Here is a 19,643-nt window from a genome sequence, read left to right on the forward strand (position 1 = left end):
TTACACCATAAAAGCCCATTGGGAGCACTGGGCATTTGTAAGATGAGGGTAGGGGTGGGTGGGGCAAAATGTGGCAGCCATTGTTATCTTTCATTTAGGTTTGCCGTAATGAATATCCACTTATCTGTTCCATGTAGTTGACTTTAAATACTTACTAGCTGATATGCTGGTGGAGAAACTCTAAGGGGAAACAGTCCGATCACTGAACTGTAACCAAACACAACAGAGACTTTGGAACTTCATTCTTGATATCTCCTAGAGATTTAGGTTGTTGAATGGCTAGAGTCCTATGTCTTTTAATATCACTTGGACAGTATACCAGCTCCATGTCAGGAAACTGCATTGCTTCCATTTGAATTGTCTTAGGAAGATTCTGAAGATCACCTGGCAAGAAAAAATACCATACACTGCTATCTTTACTCAAACTAAACTGCCAAGCATTCAAACTACTACAGAGAGTGCAACTCTGATGGGTTGGCCACATTGTTCAAATGCCACACACACATGTCTGGCAAATTAAGACTATTTTATGGAGAACTTACACAGGGCAAGTGTTCATGTGGTGGTCAGAAAAAGAGATACAAGGACACTCTCAAACTCTCTCTTAAGAATTCTGGAATTGATTGTGTGACATGGGAAACACCGGCACTGGACCTCCCAGCATGGGGTGCCCTCATGAGAGAAGGTGCTATGCTCTATGAGCAAAGCAGAATTGAAATATTTCAAAAGAAACATGAGATGTGCACATTTAGGGACTCCACCACAAATGTTCTCACGGGCTGTATGTGCCAGAAGATTCTGGGCTTGTCTGGTCAGCTCAATCTGATCAGCCACAGTCAGACACACTGAAACTGGACTCTAATAGTGATGGAATTTTGGTCCTCTTAGAGAATGAAGGAAAAGAACCAGCCAACCAACCATTTTATGCAGATCAATCACAAATGTGTCTAATTAGGTAGGTAAACACAAAAAGGAAATAATTGGTTCCAAGGTCATCATCCCGATCTTACCTGTGATTCTGAACTGGGTGATCATTGACAAGTCATTTACCCAGAAGCAGTGTGAAACAGTGAAGAGAGCACTGTATTTGGAGTCAGAAGAACTGGGTTCAAATTTGACCTATATCACTAACTACTTGGGACAGCTAGGTGGCACAGAGGATAGAATACCTGGCCTGGGGTCCAGAAGACTTGAGTTCAAATCCAATCTCAGACACTTACTAGCTGTGTGTCACTGCATGAATCACTTAACCCCCTCTGCCTCATTTTCCACATCTGTAAAATGAGCTGGAGAAGAAAATGGCAATCCACTCCAGTATCCTTGCCAAGAAAATTGCAAATGGGATCATGAAGAGTCAAACATGACTGAAAAACAACTAAAACAAGTAACTACTTGTGTCACTTGAGTAAGTCACTACCTGTAAGTCACTACCCTATCTGTAAAATAATGAGGTTGGACTGGCTGGCCTCTGTGGTCCTTTCTTGAAATAATATCAGGATCCTAATATCCTTTGATCTATTGCTCAATGCTTCTAAGATATAGGCTGCCATGGCAAAAAACAATCCCTTCCTGGGACACCTAAGAGAGATGCAAGAAAAAAAGTATATCTTATTCGAAATTATCTTTAGGTTAGGTTTTCTTTTTTCTTTTTCTTTATTCCTTCCTTCCTTCCTCAACTGTTATCTATTTCAAATCCTCCCTTTTTTACACTAGAACTGCAACCCAGAGGAATTAAATAAGGAGACAGTAAATTAGAGGCAAAATTTGAATCCAGGTCACCTGAATCCCAAGTCAATTCTCTTTCTTTTGTATGAGCCTTCTCTGGTAGGTCTGGAAATAATTGTTGCAATTAGTGTATAATTAAAAAAAGACTAAACTAAAAGATAATTTCAAATAAGATTTTGTTTGCTTCACTTTAAATTGCCAGTTTGACAGTCATATTAGATGCCTACTCTATGCAAAGTATTGTGTTCAGTACTAGTGATAAAAAGTTACATCATAGGCCCTGCTGTGAAATAATTTACATTCTACTGGGCGTTAGTGGGAGGATGTGTATACAAACAATTATCAAAGAATGGGGAGTGAGGTAAGCACAATAGAGAAGGGAGGGCCAGGCAAAGCTTGAAGCATTAGAGGAAAGAGAAATCATTTTCTGGGGGGTGGAGGGAGGAAATGGATTTGGGGAAATCTTCATGAAAGAACTGGGATCTGGGAAGGGCCTTGGAGGTTATCAACAGATGCAGATGGGAAGAGAGTCTATTGTAGGAATGGATAGATGCATGGTGAGAAAGGAAGGATGATGGTGGGGAGGTAGATGGTACATGGAAAGTAGTGCAGTTTGGATGCAATGGAAAATACCTGAACAAGAACGTGAAAAATCTAGATGCTTGGCTGGGGCCAAGTTATGCAGGGACTTGAATGCTTTTTGGAGGCAGTGGGGAACTGCTGAAAAATTTTGAGCAAAGGCCTAAAAGCATCATAGCAGTATATTGGGAAAGTTATCCAAAGTTCTACAGAGGATGAATTGAATTCAGGCTAAATTAAGTAGGAAGGAAAACATTAAGCATCTATTATGTGCCAGGCACTTTGCTAAGTGCTTTACAATTATCATCTCATTTGATCCTCATGACAACTATGCAAGGTAGGTGCTATTATAATACCTATTTTATAGGTTAAAAAACTGAGGCAGATAGAGGTTAAACGAATTGCCCAGAGTCATACAATTAATGTCTTCCTGACTGCAGGCCCAGGGCTCTCTCCACTACATTGCATAATCAAGTAAGAGAAAAAAAAAGCTGCTCAGAGGCTATGGTAGTAGTTTGCATAAGAGGAAATAAATAACTGGGTTACAGTGGGAGTGAAGTCAAGGAACCAGATGTGAAGGATGTTGCAGAGGTAGAAACAAGAATGGGCAAATAATTTGATGTCAGAGGAGGTGAGGGAGAAAGAAGAGTCAAAGATGACCCCGGGGCTATGATTCTGGGAAGTTGGAAAGATCATGATGCCACGAACAGACATAGAGAAGTTATAAAGAGGGGCCACATTTAGAGTAAAAGTGAGGAACTCTACTTTGGACACAGAGTCACAGGCTCTTCAGTGGCAATCTGGAAAACCCCTTAGAAATATCTTTGTTAAAGCCCATCGTTTGACATTTGAGGAAACTGATACCCAGAGACATTAACTTGGTCACACAGGGAGTGATACAGGTAGTAAACAGAGTTCATGGGTTTTAGACTGTGGGAACCCTCTTGAACCACACCATGAATCTTCCCACTTGATTTGGCTTTTCATGCCCAAGTAGCCTAGCCTAGCCTTCCATTGTCTGGTTACCTCTGGATTGCCTTCTGACTGTTTCCCACTCTTGATCCTGATCAAAATATCTATACCCTACCTCTGTTACCCTAGCCCTTTATTGTCTGTCATCTCCAGGTAGCCCTAGTCTTCAGCTATTTCCCACATCTGGAGTCTGACCTCACCCCAGTCACTCCAGTCCACCCTACACAGCTCCTTCTATCACCCCAGACTACTTGACCACCCCCAGATCCCTCCCATGATCTTTCTGTATATAAGCTCCATCTTGCCTCCATGAAGGTGCTCAGATTCAGTCTAGCCCAGCTCAGATTAATCTGGCCTGCTGGCAGTAGTGTCACAAAATGTTCAGGCTCCTTAAGAGTCTAGCTAATACGGCGAATCTTTAATAAACTTTATTTTTCCTTGGCTGAGAAAGCTTGACTAGAATTCATTCGGCAGGACCCGGCATGTCAGTAATTCAGGGTCTCAGGTGCCCTTCAACCCCAAACCTCATCAGAGTCAGAATTCAAACCCAGATCCACTGACTCTAAATGCATCACAGTTTCTTCTGCACTACCATGTCTCTCCCATTGACTTTGAAACACTAGCAGGGCTTCTGTCGAGAAGGCATGTGGAAAAATAGAAATAGGATTCTAGGAAGAGTTTCAAAGTAGATGTATAGATTTGGGAGCATCTACATCATGCCAGTTGAAGTTACAGGAGAATCTGAGACTAGCAAAGGTGATAGTATAGAAAGGGAAAAAGAGATTTTGGTCCCTGGCAGTTGTCCTCTATTTTTTCATTCCTCATATTTTGTTTAATTATTTCTTCATCTCTTGATCTCTTGTAACTTTGCTGGCTTCACCTTGCCCTTTCAAGGCATCATTTTCTTCCTTAAGTTTCTGGAGCTCCTTTTCTAATTGGTTGACTTTCTTTTCATAATCTTCTTGTTTTTCTTGGATTGTTATTTTTTTTTTAGTTTTTCCTCAATCTTTTTCATTTCTTATTTAAAGTCTTTTTTACATTCTTCTATGAATTCTTTTGGGGCAGGTGACCATTTGACCTTCCTCTTTGGGGTAGAAGAGGGTTTCTTTGCTTTTATATCCTCCTCTAAAGATTAACTCTGGTCTTCTCTATTTCCATAATAAATATCTATGGTTAGATTCTTTCCCCTTTGCCTGTACATTTTTTTGTAGTAATAGCTTAATTTTTGTAATCACCTCTAGTCCTGGGTTATGGGGGATGGTGCCTCTTGCCCCACATCTTCAGTTCTCTCCTGCAACCAAAGCCAAACCTTTAACCTCCTGCAAGTGCCCACAGCCAGGGGCTTTCTGCCCCAATGCTCCTGCACTCACCAAATGTGTGCTGGTTCCTTCTCGCCCCCATCACTCTCCATAGCACAGCTGGGTCTAGCATTCCTTGATGTTAGAGGAGGTGAGGGAGAAAGAAGAGTCGAAGATGACCTCGGGGCTATGACTCTGGGAAGTTGGCAAGATCATGATGCCATGAACAGACATAGAGAAGTTATAAAGCGGGGCCACATTTAGAGTAAAAGTGAGGAACTCTGCTTTGGACACAGAGTCACAGGCTCTTAAGTGGCAATCTGGAAAACCCCTTAGAAATATCCTTGTTAAACCCCATTGTTTGACATTTGAGGAAACTGGGTATCAGTTTCCCTCTTTCTTCCCTGGCTCAAAAGCCCAGCTCCTCTCCGTGGGGGGTGGGAGGGTATAAAAGTTCCTGTGGCAGGCCTAGGCAGCCTCCCAACCCAGCTAACCCTGGGGCTTGCCCCTAGTTGTTAAAGTGAACCGTAGCCTGGAGGTGTTTATTCTTCACAGGGACCAAACCTTGTCCTAGGATGTTTTTTGGACCTTCTCCAATTGTCCCAGGAAGACCCCTGTTGTCCCCCTATTCTTATTTATTTTACCTGCACCTTGTTCACCCTAAGGTACTATTTTATCTCTTCTGTGGGTGAAAATCTTGAGAGTTTAGGATTTTCTCACCTGCTCCACTATCTTCCCAGAATCCACTCCCTGGCAACTGTCAGTGCCAGGCAGGAGACCTCCTGCATCAGCAGAGTCCTATAAAATTAGAAAAGACCTAGAGTGGCAAAAAGTAGTAGGCCAGGAGTCAGAGTATTGGACTTTAGACCCTCCTCCTCTTATTAGTCACTTAAATATGGTCAAACTCTTCAAGTTTCAGTTTCTTTGCTTAAAAATATGGACCTAATATATTCTATTATGTACCTCAAAGTACTGCTGTGAAGAAAATACTTTGTAAACCATAGAATTCTATAGACATGAGTGATTACTTTTATTATTTTCATTAATACAGTCTTAGTCTGCTTTCTCACCATGGAGTGGAGGTGACCCTAGAATCTTGAATTTTGTGTCACTAAAATCTATTCCAGTAGGACAGGAGCTATAAGATCCTATGAATGTAGAGATGGAAGAGACCTCAGAGGTCACGTACTCTGATACCTTCATTTTACAGACATGTAAAGAGATGTTCAGAGTTAAAGTGACACAGATACTGAGTGGCAGAGCCTGGATCCAAAATCAGGGCTATTGTTGTTCAGTTCTGTCTGACTCTTCATGACACCATTTGGGATTTTCTTTGCAAAGATATTGGAGTGGTTTACCATTCCCTTTTCCAGGTCATTTTACAGATGAGGAAACTAAGGCAAACAGGGTTAAGTGACTTGCCCAGGTTAAGCGACTAGCTCGTAAGTGTTTGAGATCAGATTTGAACTCAGAAAAATGAGTCTTCCAATTCTAGGCCCAGCTCTCTATCCCCTTCACCACCTAGCTGCCATCAGGGTACAAATTCGGTGCTCTTTCCACTGTACTGTCTTGTATAATATGAAATTTTTATTTATCCCAGACCCTGCACAAAGTAGGTACCTAATATGTTTGTAGACAACATTGTTTGTTTGTTTGTTTCCCTTCTTCTATTACAAAAAAGAGCAAAATCTAGTCCCAGGTTTCTGCTTTGTTTCATCAGTGAAAATTTTTGGCTGGTTCTGTCTTTTGTCTAGGGAAGGATAGTGCATGACCTCTGTGTTATTCAGGATCTATGGAACCCATGGTGCTGAGTTAGTTGGGAAACTTTACTTCCAGGTGCATGCCCTCTTGGATGCATGCCCCCAGGCCAAGACATTGGCAGGCTCTAACTGTTGGTTGTCTGTTGCAGAGGCTTTGGGAGAGAAGGATTGCCTGGAGGACTCTGTGGGAAGTCTTCTCCCTGGCACTTAAGTGGCTTATTGCATCACGCTCCAAGGCTTAGAAGAGAAGGTTGAAGCTGACAGTAGTAATGGAAAACAAGATTGCATTTGGGTTCAAATCCCAGTTCTAGTACTTAGACTGGTATAGGTCTATATTCTTTAATAGAATCAGAGAATTTAGAAAGGGGAGGGATCATCTAATCCAATCCCTTTCCTTTTACAGATGAGAAAATTGAGGCCCAGCAAAGGAGGGGTGACTAATTCAAAGTCACAGGGTTATAAAGTGAGAGTCAGGATTGAACCCCTCCAGTTCTACTCCTCTGTTTCTGAGGTCCAGAGGCCATCATTTGACCTAGTGACAGACTAGGTTATTTGCCACTGTAGCTCTCTTTCTGGATGGTTTAAACATGGGACACCAAATAACTGCATCAGAGAAACTCTGAGCAAAGAAATTCCTTCAAATTTTCCAGATAAGATCACTTTGCCCGTCATGAGGTCTGAATGGTTTTTCATTCCCATAAGTCACAGTTATGGTGTAATAAAATGTCTGAGTCAACTTTCCTGCCTTACTTAGCAAGTGCAGCCTAGTGGGCATAATTGAATTTTGGTTTAATGATTTAGGATCTTATGGGGCCTCAGGGTCATTTGGCACATCAATTTTCATTGTCCAGAACTGCACATCAAGACCCAGATGGGGAAGGTGATCAAACTGAGTCTCTATTGACTCTAAGCCATACAATAATATCTCCCTGGATTAGAATTCAGTTACCAGTCTTTCTCCAGTAATCTGAACATATGCAAGTACAAAGAAGGAAGTACAAACAAAGCCTGAGCATGGAAAACAGAGGTCACAAAGCCTGTGATCAGCAGCTCATGCATTGTACTACATGGAGAGCCCCTCGGGTCCACACTTGGACCTGTTCACTCTTGAGTTATGGAAAGTCCTAATGAGATAGGCAGGCTTATCAAGTTTCCAAGTCCATAGGATATTCTAAGTACACATTAGGAGGCAGAGGGTGTTGCCAAAGGCCAGCTCACCAACACCTGCACAGCTAAATAATTGGCAGCCTGACAACTTGGGAAGATACAGAAAAAACTATGAAGAGTCTACATAAGAACTCAAAATTCACAGCAGCAAGATGGTTCAGTATAGGGGCAAATATTTTAGCATTATCCAATAAATCTTGAGAGGATTTCTGTATTCCAGTCTAGTCCAATGATTGTTGTTGGTAATTATAATTGTTATAATACTATTATTCACTCATATTTCTATAGTATTTTAAGTTTTAAAGAGCGTTCTTAATAGAGAATGTAGGGAGAAAGGTAGAAAATGAATATTTGCTAGGTGTTCGTTATGTGCTAGGCACAATGCTATGAACTTTAAAGACATCTTTTCATGCAATCCTCACCACAATGTTGGGAGGAAGGAGCTATTATTCTTATTTTATAGATGAAGAGGCTAAGGAAGGCAGAGATAAGTGACTTGACCAGGGTCACTCAGCTAGGAAGTATCTGAGGTCAGATTTGAAACCATGTCTTCCTGACTCCAAAGCAAGAGATTTATCTGCTGTGCCACCTAGCTACCTCATGAGTGGACCATAGCTAGACTGAAACCAAACTGAATATTTGCAAATAACCCACGAGGAAAGGCAGATGTGAGCATGTTCATGACAACCTGATGAGGACAGTAGTGAAGGTGTGATTAGCCTCATTTTATATAAAACAAGTCACTGAGACTCAGCGGCTAGGTGGCATGGTGTGTAGAGTGCTGAGCCTGGAGTCAGGAAGACTCATCTTCCTAAATTCAAATCTGGCCTCAGATGCTTACTAGTTGTGTGACCCCAGGGAAGTCACTTAACCCCTTAACAGGGGTCATCTATAAAATGAGCTGGAGAAGGAAATAGCAAACCACTCCAGTATTTTTGGCAATAAAACCCGCAAACTGGTCATGAAGAGTCAGATAAACTAAAACAACTGAATGACAACAACACTGAGACTCAGGTGAAATGACTTGCCTACATATCCATAGCTCAAAAGCACCAAATCTAGTGAAATTATATTTAGCATTCAATGATTAAGAGGTTTTCCATGCATTTCAGAAAGCTTTCTTTCTCAAAATTGATCATAGCACAGATTTAGAGCTAGAAGGAACCTCAGAGACCATCTAATCCAAATCCCTCATTCTACAGATGAGAAGATTGAGCCCAAAGGGAGGATGTAGGGAACTCAGGGTCATATTGAATCTACAGTATGTGCCAGAGTTTTGATTTGAACTCAGATTTTCTGATCTCAAATCTAATTTTATTTTAATTGTACCATGCTGCTTCTTCTAGTTAAGTTAGCTATCTCAGATGATAATGCAAATAACTACCCCCTTTAAAAAAAGGCTACCCCAGAATAAAATATTTGCCAAGGGATCCAGATAGCTAAAGTTTTCTAAAACTTTTAGGTTTTTTTTAAATAAATATGTGTTATCTGCTTAGATTTATGCATTTCCTTCATTTTGCAAAGTATAAACACAGAAGGAAAAAAAAATTAACTGTTTTTACTGGTTCACCGATATTTTACCCTGCATTCAGATAGATACTGGAGAACATTATTCTCATCTGTATTCTGGTCAGACTCAAGCTGAAGTTCTTTCAGTCTTTCAGTTCCAATTGTCATATTTTTGGAAAGACAGTAACAAATTGTCGAATTTCCAGAGGAGGCAAACCAGGATGGCCAGGGGATGGGAGTCCACACCCTTGGATGATTAATTGAAGGACTGCATATGTTTAACCTAGAGGACAGAAGACTTATGGGGGGGTGGTTCAGAAATGGGGAGAGGGACCTATCTTCAAGTATTTAAAGGATTATTACATGGAATGGAGATTAGATTTTTTTTTTCTGCTTGACTCCAGAAGGTTGAATTAAGAGAAATGAGTTATACAGAGATGGCACAGTATCTTCTAAGGTCTAGAGAGGCAGATTTTGGCTTGAGGTAAGGGGAGAAAATGCCCTAACAATCAGAGCTGTGCAAGAATGAAATGGTCTGCTTCTAGATGCAGCAGGTTCCCCATCACTGGGAAGTCTTCAAGGCAAGATGAGATAGTCACTAGTCAGGGATGGATTTCTTGTCCCTTGTAGAGAAGATTCCTATTCTGGTAGGTATGATATTAGATGTTGTCTGAAATCTTTTTTTTTCCGACGTGGACAGGGAACATTTTGAAATGGACCATCTTGAAAGACGACAACACAGAGTTATACTTCCTGTCTTGGCATTGGCAGTGAGAGTCTTGAATAAGAAATAGATAAACCAAGGGAATAGCCCTCCATTGCTGAAGTCAGCACTTGCCTTATAGTCCATAGCAGGAACCACATCATGCAAGTGTCCAGAGACCTGGGCTGTCAAACCCCAGAAGATGTATCAACAAACAATGGCATTGAAACATTGCTAAAAATGCTAATGGGGAAAAAAAGGAAGCCAGCTGCTTGACCACATCATAATTACAAAAACCTTGTGCATTCAATACTTCCATTCAGACTCGTTGGTAAAATTATATCTCATGTGGGAATTGAGAATTATTCGTATTGTAACACTCTCCTTTGTTTATCATCGCCTATTGAGAAACTTGTCTCACTTTCGACAAACCAATAAATCCCATTGATGTGGCTGAACCATGATTAGATGCGTTGAAAGGTTTGGCAGGAGGAGAAGTCACACTACCTCCTCTCTAGTCTGGTCCATACCTCCCCTCTCTGATTATGCTAAAACTTCCTTTATTCGGTGGAGCACTCAGCACCATGAGGTATCTGCATAAGCAACAAGAGCAAAGTTGTATTGGATGAACTTTCTGATGAGGTGGACTCTCAGAATATATAGACTCCCAGCTATGGCCCTGACTTAGCATCCCTCTCTCTATAAGTTTAGGCATTTGAGTTCTTGGGGTAGGGGTGAGTTGGGATATATATTACAGGGGCTGGACTTGGTGCATTAAACCTGAGTTGGAGTTTTTGCTCCATCACTTAATTAGCCTTAGGATCGATCTGGAGCAAAACAATCCTCACGTGACTGAGGAAACTGACGTGCAGAAAGATTAAGTCATTGGCATTTATTAAGCACTGTGCTATGTGTGACTCCCTGTTCTAACATTGGAGATGAAAAAGAAGCAAACACAATCCCTCCCTTTCAGAAGCCTCTGTTCTAATTAAGGAGGCAACCTGCAATGAAGTAGGTACATACAAGGTTAGTTCAGAGGAGATGGAAGGTAATTTCAAAGGTGAAAGCATTAGCAAGGGGAGGGAAGTGGTAGGGGAAGGCAGGGAGGGGAGACCAGAAAAAGATTTCTGGAGAAGCTGGAATTTGAGCTGAATCTTGACACAAGACAGGGAAACTAAGAATCAGAGGTGAAGAGTGTATTCTAAGCAGTGTGCATAGCCAGTACAAATGTATAGAAATGGGAAATGAAATGTCAAAAGTGAGGAAAAGTAAGTAGATGAGTATTTGATTGAATTCTATAAATGTTTATTAAGCACTACTATGTACCATGCACTGTACTAAGTGCTAGGAATACAAATAAGAAAGACACAGTCCCTACCCTCAAGGAGCTTGCAGTCTAACGGGGAAGGCAATACACAACAGGAAGCTAAAAAGGGAGGAGGAGATCAGAGGGTACCCAGATAGGGGGCATGATGTTCTCAGAATCTTTATTTTTATTTTATTTATTTTATATTTGATCCTAGAGGTAATAGAGATCAACTGGAGTTTAATGAGTAGGCATGAACAGACCTAGAACCACACTTCTGATACCGTGTGACCATAGGTAAGTCATTTACCTTCCTGAGGACTGTTTCTCCAGCTGTAAAATAGGAAGATTGCACTAGATACCTCTGTGATCCTATAGATTGCTCTATGGAAGGATCAGGGAGGTTTTTATAAAGCAGGCGCTATATGAGATGGGCGTTAGAGGATAGGGATGATCTTAACCAGTAGAAATGCCATGCAGACATTTTAGGAGGAGTAGTAGCAAGAACAAGAGGTAGAGGGAGGAAGCCACAGAGTCTAAAGCCTCAATACAAGCCCAAGACATTTCTAGTGTTCAATCAAAGTAAATTTTTGTATTGAATTGAGTACCTCAGTCCTCAAAAAGACCATGGTGAATTCCACTCAGCTAAACATCTGTCTTCTTGGCTTCAGGGTAAAACCCAAAGAAAACCTCATAGGTAGTGACACTGGTGATAGTGGTTTAGGCTGAAACGTAAAACCAAGACCAAGATGCGGGTGATATAAATAACCACCGTGAAAGTTTTCAAACAAAATAATGACAAAATTAAGGTAATGGAATGACTACTTCTTTGACTTGCAAGGTCCATTGTACAAGTATATCCTTAACTTCTACTGTAATTTACTGTTTGCTTCTCTTTATTTTCCTGTTATTAACATTTTAATTAAAATGAACAAATAACACATGCTAATATACTCTTAGCCCTTCCCTGAAGCCCACATTGCTGCAAATGTTGTCTCTTTCCTCAAGTTCTTCATCGTACTAAGTCGTCCTTGATGAACTTAATGACATTTTGTCTGTTGATATAGTTGTTTTATTTGCGGGCCTGGGTTATCTCCCCTATTGGATTGTAGTTTCAGAGGTAGTGAAATGGTGTGGAAAGAGTGCTGAAAATGATGTCCGGGAAGATCAAACACAAGCTGGACCATTTACTCATCCTATTGTTTTCCTGCTTGGAGCCTCAGTTTCTTTATCTATAGACCATCTTAACAGTGAACTACCCAGCTGCCCTGGAGCTCAAAGAAGATTTATATGAAAGGGCTTTGGAACCTTCCATCAGTATTTAAATATGAATTGTTATTGGAGATGGGGATTGTGCTTTATTTGAGCAACAAACATTTATTAACAAACTATCATGTGCTAGGGATCCAAAGGTATTAGACTAGGTGCTGGGAATACAAGGCTTATATTCAATTGGAATAGATGCTTGTAGACGTTTACCTTTGTAACCCCTCCTTCTAAACTTCCCTGTTAAGAACAATGCCTTTTCACAGCTGAATTTTGTTGTTTAGTCATTTCAGTCTTCTCTGATTCCAGGTGACCCGATTTCTTGTCAAAGATACTAGATTGGTTTGCTATTTCCTTCTCCAGCTCATTTTACATATGGGGAAATGGAAGCAAACAGGGTTAAGTGACTTGCCCAGGGTCACACAGCTAGTCTGTGTGTCTGAGGCCAGATTTGAACTCATGATAATGAGTCTTCCTGACTCCAGGCCCAACACTCTAGCTGCCCCACATTTGTGGAATTGAAATGTAAACTATTTATAGATCTAAATTGCACTGTGGGCTAAGAAAATTCTTATGAACTGAAGGTTTGGATAAAACACTGGTGATTTTGGTACCTACTTTTTATTTCTTTGGGTTTAAAAATAAAACATTTTATACAGTCTTAGAATGATGTCAATGTCTTTGCCGCTGGGTACCAAGCCTTCACAATCCAGGAAATAGATTTATAAAGATGAGTTGGCTTCTCTGAATGTTGGATCATATACAAACAGTGTCATTTTCAGTTGGTACAGGTCAAGTCACTGTAAATAAAGTTGACAAAATGCTGAAAGGAGGGAGGATCCTGGAAGCTTTTCTCAATAGCAATAAATTCAGCCCTTAATTCACTGAGTCCTCATCAATCACTCTCAAGCCTGCTTTATCAGTGACCACTAAAAATGGATATTCATCTTTCACTTGCCTGATTCCTCTTCAACAGAAGAAAAAAGTAAGATAAACAGCAGATAGCTCTTGAGAAAGACATTGAAATATCATCTCCCCTGACACTCTGATTTATTAGATTGATCATCAGGAGAAACAAAAAAATAAACAAACAAATACACAAAACAACCCCAGCTCCTTTCCCTGATTGTCTATTCAATAATGTCAGAAAGGAAGATACTATCTCAGGTGCCATGGACACAGGATGTCACCAACCACTAAGCAGGGTGGAATAGTCCAAACAGTACTGGACTTGGGAACTAAAAGACTTGAATCTGAGAATAGTGGCTTCTCCACCGCTGAAAACCAGCTATGTGTCTTTGGCCAAATTCTTTTGATTGTTTTAAGACCCTGTTTCCTTATCTGCAAAACAGCATTATTGCTACTTCTATTAGCTATCACACAAGGTTTTGTTGTTGTTGTTGTTGCTGCAACTGCAATTATTTTGTTTTGTTTGCAGAAGTGGAAAGAAAATTTTTTTTTGTGAACAGTGAAGAACTATAGAAACATGAGCTATCGTAACTAACTCTAGTTTATTTTATTCAGGAACACCCAAGTCAATGACTTAAGATGACACTAGATGAATCGGGAGTAGTAGAGACAAGCGTCTAGTTACCCTGATGGTACTGCTCTGAAAAGACATAATAAAAAGCCACTAATAGGAAGAAAGAAATAGTTGTTGAGACACTTAGGAATTCACAAGCAACAAAAAAAAGTCTAAGACGGCAACCAGTAGTAAAATCTATGGTCTCGAGTGTCTACGTAGCCCATATAAGTTCCGAGAATCTTTACACTAATTCCTACTGTCACAGAGAAGTCTCAGGTTCTGGCACAAGGCTCCGTTTCCCTCTCAGTGTATAGCATTACCCCTGAGGAGCTGGAAGATGATTCTCTATTATTTCTAGAAATTATCATTTGAGAAACAAGTCATCCAGCCTTTAGGAGCTTCTAGAAAGAGGTATTCTTACTAAGGTGTTAGAGTAAAAGTAGTTGCTATAAAATATCCCATCAAATGTGTGATATATGCTTGTGTAGGTTGTGTGATATATTCTTAAGCAAGTTCATACAGATTCCAAAGGAAAGTGGGCTCAAATATAGAGAGTACATGTTAGAAGGGAGTAACTAAGAGCTCTCATTTGCTTCAAGTTCTTTCCTCTGATTTATGGGATACTCGTTATGTTCCCCTTAAGCAGGAGACCTCTGGGCCTTGTCTGTCCTTAACTCCCAATACATGTACTGCTGCCAGCCACTGCTGTCCTTGGAGGAGTGGTGTAATACTAGGGTGCTGATGAGAAGAAGGGAAGTTTAAAATTCTCTGGACCTTCAGAGAAGCTTGCAAGTCCCTCCTTCAGCCAAAAGGCTGGAGGGTGTGGGGAAAGACCTATGCCTCGGCTGGAACTGAGGTCTCTTCTCTCCGTCTCCCCAGGGTCTTCCAATTATTTCATACTTGATTCAATACTCCTTAGAACTCCCTGATTCTAGCTAACTCAGTACTTTTATACAGAACCTAGAATGTGGCAAAATTCTTCATTCTATTGGAATATACCTGTCTGGTGGTCATTTTAATTTATCAAACAGCTTTCAACGACTTTTCACACTTAGTGTAGGGTCTATGACGTACAACTATATTTGTCTATATACTACTATTTCTATCATACATGAGTATCTCTCATGTAAGGGAAAGGGAAGGCAATAAATACTTATATAGCACCTATGTGCCAGGCAATGTGCCAAGCTCTTTAAAAATATTCTCTCATTTGACCTTCACAACAACACTTCGAGGTAGTTATTATCTTCATATTACAGTCAAGGAATCTAAGGCAGACAAAGGTTAAGTGACTTGCCCTGTATCACACAGAAATATCTGAAGCCAGAAATGAACTCATGTCTACCTGACTCCAGGCCCAACGCTTTATCCACTATACCCGCATGGTAGTTTGTATGCTGTTTCTCCCATTACACTGGGAGCTCCCTGAGAGCAGGAATTTTTGTTTGTTTTGGTTTGGTTTGGTTTTGTATCTCCAGTCTTTGGCATGGTACCTGGCATATAATAGGGGCTTATCGTTGACAGTAAGGATTGGATGGGAGAAAGTAATTTTCACTTGTTTGAGAGTAGCAGTTCAGCAAGGGAAGAGTTAGTCTGTTGTGAGGATATTTATTGTTGCCCTAATATTATGTCTTTGTGGACCTAAGTTTAATGCCAAGCCAATGTTTAATTGATATCTGATAAACAATCTACTGAATATTATTCCCTGTGTTTACTTTTTGGATTGTCACTTAGGATAGACAAAATTCATTCTGCTTGATTGTATCTTTGTTTAATGTTAGGAATCTCTTTTTTACTCTTCACCAAGCAGAGAACACCTCCAAAAGGTCCTATTACAGTGAATGTTCTGTTCTGTGGAGACAACTGAGGGGAATATACTGAGATAATGAAATATAGGTTCAGTGTCTAACAGAAGGAAGTGCTTCCTACCATTAATATAGCAAGCTGGAAGGAAAGGTATGGGCTTTTATTCCACATGGACCTTATTTGACTATCGTCACCTTCTCATGTTGTTCATTTCATGCTGGAAGGATATCAAAGTAGACCTACTGTTTATTCCACAGTACAATGATGTGATGTTAGATCTACAAACAAAAAAAAATCCAAGCCCAGGGTAAAAAACAAAACAAAACAAAACTCCACAAGAATGGCAGCAAAAGTTACTTTGACTTCACTGAAGCAGAGCAGAGGATCAGAGGATTTGGTATTTCTAGATGAAAAGAGAGGGGGTTAGCTTGAGTTTACAGCACATAAACTCTTTCTGTACAGTCATAGTCCAGCTGGTGCTGGAGTTGCCCAACTAGTGTCATGGCGTATCTTTGTCCTTCATGCTATATCACTCTCAGATTAGTTTTGCCCCCCTCTTGCCAGCAACCCCATTGAAAGGACTTGCAAAGATCTTCCTTTTTCACAGTGAATATTAAAATGTCAATTGAACAGTTTCCTAGAACTGGGGACTTCAAGCCTGGGGAGGTGGTCAAGGACTGGAGTTAGATGCCCTGCTTCATTGAGATGCAGGATTTAGCTAGGACTTGAGTGTGGGTAAGCACAATGATGCCTACCAGAAGGGGCAGGACACAGAGCCCAAACTCAATGACATTCTTTATGCCCTATAAAGTTTAGGAAGTATTGTTACACTAAGTTAGATTCTAACATGGAGTTCATTTGTAAGATTAAAAAAAAGTAAAAATCAAGTAAGTACTCTAAAAACCCTTTCCATCACACTAGATATGGATTTCAGTTCAGTTGGTCTAAGAGGGTGCTATGTCTTGGCCAAATATATGACAGTTAAAACAATACTGACAACCTCAAATAGTCTCTTCCCTCCAGAACAGCCCTGTATCTCCTACTCATGGCAAGAATCAGAACACACAACAGTGTTTGGTCTTGAATATATGTACAATTCCGCAGAAACACCAGGGTCAACCTGGGAAGGGCGCTTATTAAAATACACATACAATTAAGTAGAGGAGTACAGTTGGGGGAAGACTTAGATGTCCTAACAACCAATCACTCTTTTTGGCCTTTCTCCACTCCAGCCCCACAGGGATCTGACTCTTACACAGATCAATGTGTGGTGATGTCTCCATAAAGTACAGAAATACCTACAGAAATATCACTCCCAACAATAGCAACAGCAACAAACCCAAAACAACATCCTTTTATCTTGCTAAGGAGAATGTGAAGCTACTAGAAGGGCAGTCAACCTGTAGGGACTGATGGAAATACTTGGGGCCTCCCAAAGGGAGAGATGCTCTAGTGGCAGGTTGGAGATAAGCAGGGGGACTATTCTCTGCTGGCTCCTTCCCAAGCCATGAAGTCTTCCAATGAATTGTCCTGGTCATTTGTTGTGTAATAAGAAAACTTCCTTTATGTCTTTCAGTTCAAAGCCCATTTCCTTAAATTTGCTCATTAACCCAAGAGATTCTGTCTTTTCCTCTGAACTCTGGTATATTTCAAAAGCTTCTTCTACCATAATGGGATCAAGGCCCTATTGAAGAGCTGTGCATGTGCAAACATAGAATCAAGAACCTGCTCTATCTTTTCTTCTTCGTAGCTTTCAGGACACAATCATATAAGTTGCCCCTATGTCCGCTGTCTCCACACACAGCCACCCAATGGCAAACAGTGCTTATGGGTCTGAATAGATCAGTGTACTTTAACCCTGGAGACAGCTGGGGGTGTTGGGCACTTGCGATATCCTGACATTGGGAGGCATGACCATCAGCACAGTGTTTGGGAGTGATGACTCTTCTGTACACACTGACAAAACAAATAAGAAAGGCAGATGGGATGAGGATTTGTAAGTTTTGCTGTTTCCCTGCTGTCAAGTTTGGGGAAAGAAACTTGATATTGTGCATAGCAGTGATAGGAGGGAAGGAGACTTTCAAAGACAGTGATATCTTTTCACAGTTAACTAAATGTGGTAAAGTGATAAAGCCATTTGGTCTGTGAAGGAGCTTAAAATCCAGTGAAGTCTCTTCCAGGGATGCCAAGACTTTCTGGTCCTGCAATATAGATCAAGAGACTCCTTTGGTCAAGTTATTGTCTAAGATCTGGGCCAGAATAGAAAAAAAATGTTAAGAGTGAGCATATAATTGTTCTGTAAGTTGGCATGAATGGGGTTAATGAGATGTGACATCTTGATCTGGCAGTGTGAGAAACCCATTTTGCTGCCGCTCTTGGAATTGACTTTGACTTCTGCTTCTTCAGCCTTTCGCTCAGCTTCCCATTGAGCTTCCTGGATTTTCTTAATGTCTTCTACCCACGCTATTAGTTTTTGTTGTTTGTTCATTCGTTTCTTTGTTAGTTTGTTTTTCCTCTAAGAAAATTACTGTGGTATTTCCCTGACAGCTTGTAAACAATCACGGAAATTCAAGGAGAATCCAATGGGCAGATTAATGTGAGCTGATGTTTTGAATTTGTCTCCTATCTTAAATGGGACATCATCAAGGTAACTGAAAGTCCCATGGAAATCTGAACCCAGCTTCTTAGAAGTCATTGAGAATTTGAGCACCTCTGCGGTCACTGAGACTGGAAAGGTATTGGTGCCAGCCAGCAGCCATCTAGGCTGGGTTCCCATAGCATTCACATTAGCACTTAAGGGTAATGATCCATGCAGGCACTGGCTCTGCCCTCTTACTTACTACTTTTAGATGTCATTCCTCTTTCCCTTATTTTTGAAACTGCTGGTGGAGTTTGAAGAATTCTGATCCAACACAATACCACTATCCTTGCCAAGCAGACATAGACCTTTACCACCTGCTCAGACAACCAGACTGGTGTGTTGGTATTCAGGTTTAAGAGAGTCAGGGGACAAAGATAAAAGATAACAAACCTCTTAGAAAGTTTGAGCTCATAGGAATCCCCCCAGCCTCCAGGGGTATTCCTCAGTTTGAAGTAACCTTTGACATTCCTGCAAATGACATCTTCAGGGTGTCTGCTGTGGATCACAGCAGAGAGGAGAATAAGATTACCATCACCAAGGCAAAAGGTCATCTGAGAAAAGAAGACATTGAGTATATGGTCCAGCAAGCTGAGAAATACAAGACTAAAGATGAGAAGAAGAGAAAGTCTTCTAAGACTCCAAGCAGAGGTGTCTTCCAAGAGCACATTTGAATCTTATGGTTTCAACAAGAAGGCTACAGTAGAGAATGAGAAATTCCAAGGCAAAGCTGGGTATGAAGACAAACGGATGATCCCTGACAAATGTAATCAAATAATCAACTTACTGGATAAGATACAGACTGCTGAGAAATAGGAATGTGAGTATCAGCAGAAAGAACTAGACAAGGTCTGCAACTCCATCATTACTAAGCTGTACCAGAGTACAAGGGTATTGCCAGAAGACATGCCTGATGGGCTCCCAGGGGATAGAAGAGCCCCATCTGGAGGTTCTTCTTCTGCGGCCCACCATTGAAGAAATTGAACTAAAACACAAGATCATTGCACATAGCCTTCTGAAAATCAAAGGACTCGAATTTTATCCAAGACAGTGGCAGTTTGCAAGTAACCTTTAAGCTATTGTGTAAATTTATGCATTCTGAGTAGAATGTGTTCAGAGGGAGAGAGGTCAACAACATTGCACTGTGCTGCATAGCTTCCTTTTGGAGCTGGTATATACATACGAGGTTCTTCAAATATTAGAATTCATCCTTTTAGGTTGTTACATTGTTTTTGAAGGGTAAGAAGGTTTATTCCATTCTACAAGCTCTAAGGAGAAGTATTTTTTGTTTATTTTTGTTTTGCTTTCAGCTAAGACCCGTGAATTCTTTGTTATAGGTGCCTTCCTGGGAGTAAATTCCCTCTACCAAAGCCAGTTGGTCCCTGTTCC

General features: G+C 40.7%; 1 pseudogene; it reads right to left on the reverse strand.

Moving 5' to 3' along the window:
- Positions 1 to 17,095: 17,095 nt before the first annotated feature.
- Positions 17,096 to 18,311, reverse strand: LOC118842428 (annotated as a pseudogene).
- Between the last annotated feature and the right edge of the window lie 1,332 nt (positions 18,312 to 19,643).

This window comes from Trichosurus vulpecula, chromosome 3 (genome assembly GCF_011100635.1).
Source record: "Trichosurus vulpecula isolate mTriVul1 chromosome 3, mTriVul1.pri, whole genome shotgun sequence".
In the NCBI taxonomy this organism is placed as follows: domain Eukaryota; kingdom Metazoa; phylum Chordata; class Mammalia; order Diprotodontia; family Phalangeridae; genus Trichosurus; species Trichosurus vulpecula.